Below are 2358 nucleotides of genomic sequence, written 5' to 3' on the forward strand. Positions count from 1 at the left end.
AACAATGCCCAACTAGGGCTGGAGAGATGGCTTAGTGATTAAAGCATTTGCGTGCAAAGCCCAAGGACCCATGTCCAACTCTCCGGATCTCACATCAGCTAGATGCACACGGTGATACAGGGTGCAAGGTCACTCATGCACAGGAGATGGTGTACCTGTCTGGAGTTCCATTGTGATAGCCGGAGGCCCTGGCACACCAATTCTTTCTCCCTCTTTCTCTCTCTCTCTCATCAAAGTAAAATCATCATAAAAGAATGCTCATCTGATATTATTCAAAGATTAGTGTATAATATTTCAAAAACTCCAATAAATGAAGACTCAAATTCTGAAACACTTTGGCCTCAAACATTTTGGAGGAAGATAATATGCATTAGCATGTGTGCATGGAACACCTCAGAGAGGGACTGGGGAGATGGCTCAGCAGTTAACAGTGACTGCTTGCAAAGCCTGCCTGTTTGAGTTCCATTCCCTAGCCACCCATGTAAGCCAGAGGCAAATGTGGTGCAATTGTCTGGTGTTCATTTGCAACAGCAAGAGGCCCCGAATGTGCATGCACATGTGCAAACACATGTGAAAATATATAAATAAACAAAATTTATATAAAGAAAGTTTCAAAGAGAAAGTGCACCACATTGTTAACAACCACCTTGAGGACTGGGAACAATTTCAACTTCTTTTCATTCCTGTTGGGTTGTTTTTCAATAATAAATTGATATGATTATTATATGATTATCCCCAGAGGTTGTTTCTACTATAAAAATGCCTTTACAGATCCTGTTCCCCACGTATCCATAGTAACAAGATTTTGCTAAAATTTTGATTTTCAAACTCTACAGGCTGCTGGAAAGTGACGGTGAGGAAACCCATACAAGCATTCTAGTGAAACACATTATTTCACAGTTACTGTATTCTGCAATCATAACTCGATAGGAATCATTATCTCCCTCAACAAAGTTAAAATAGAATTATTGGATGATTCAGCAAACCCACTCCTGGACAGACCCCTAGAAGACTTGAAAGCAGGGTTTTGCACAAATATGTGCACACCATTTTCATAGGCACACTATTCAGAATAGTCTAGAGATGGAAACAACCCAAATGTCCATCAATGGATAGATGGATGAACAAAATATCCACTCTTAAAATAGCCAGTCTTTAAAAAGAAGGAAATTCTGACACATGTTACATCATAATTGAGTCTTGAGGACATTATGTTATGTACAATGAGCCAGCAACACCAACAAAAAAAAAAACACAAATAAACAAATACCCCGTGGTTTCATTGATATGGGGTACCTAGAGTAAATTCACAGAAGCAGAAAGTAGAATGAGAGGTTCAAGGCTCTGCAAGAAGGATAAGAGGAAAGGATATGTCTTATAAGTATAAATTTTCAGTTTTGCAAAAATGGAAAAATTTTCTGAAGAAAGGTGATGGCTATGCTATAACGTGAGTGAACTTAATACAACTGAACCATTTTTAAAAATAGTTGAAGCCGGGCGTGGTGGCGCATGCCTTTAATCCCAGCACTTGGGAGGCAGAGGTAGGAGTATCGCCGTGAGTTCGAGGCCACCCTGAGACTCCATAGTGAATTCCAGGTCAGCCTGGGCTAGAGTGAGACCCTACCTCAAAAAAAAAAAAAAAAAGTTGAAATGTTGTATTTTCTGTTATTGGGCATGGTGGTACACACCTTTAATCCCAGCACTCAGGAGGCAGGGGTAGAAAGATTGTAATGATTTCCAGGCCAGCTTGGGACTACAGAGTAAGTTCCAGGTCAATCAGGGCTAGAGTGAGACCATACCTCAAAAAAATATTTTGTGTTACAAATATTTTCTAAGTTTTAAAAATATATATCAATTACAGATTATTGATATGTAAGCTAGCCAGTTTATCTGCTTATCTGGGTGTGTTTCTGCAGAAATTTGTAAACAGCTGGCAATAGTGATGCTATTTTATGAGCTATAAGGACAAATGAGGTCATTAAGGTCCCTCAAAATGGCTACAAGCATCTTCATAAGACCTATCCAAAATTTTACTGTGACTTATTCTAAGATTAATTAAACTTGAAAAAGTTAACAAATTGTATGAAAAAATAAGAAAAAAATTAAAATCATTGCTATGTATGTAATTTTGTATTACTTCACTTTTCTCTAAAATACATGTCAGAATAGTATTTCCAGTTATGTTCTAAGTCAGGCCTTCCTGCTGGGTGATCTGAATTTTTAATTGTCTTCAGAACTTGGACATCCTTCTCCTCTCATCTAACTCATTCCCTTCTCCATACCCACCATTATCTGTCTGCCCATTCATTTGTTTGCTTGTTTGTTTTTTCCTTACTATATAAGTCAGGCTGTATATAA

General features: G+C 38.0%; 1 non-coding gene across 1 annotated transcript; it reads left to right on the top strand.

The window, feature by feature from the left end:
- The first annotated feature begins 1874 nt into the window (after positions 1-1874).
- LOC123461956 lies at positions 1875-2005 on the top strand. The gene has a single exon (XR_006638000.1). It is a non-coding gene; the product is annotated as a small nucleolar RNA SNORA33 (small nucleolar RNA).
- Positions 2006-2358: the final 353 nt, after the last annotated feature.

This window comes from Jaculus jaculus, chromosome 6, assembly GCF_020740685.1.
Source record: "Jaculus jaculus isolate mJacJac1 chromosome 6, mJacJac1.mat.Y.cur, whole genome shotgun sequence".
Lineage (NCBI taxonomy): Eukaryota > Metazoa > Chordata > Mammalia > Rodentia > Dipodidae > Jaculus > Jaculus jaculus.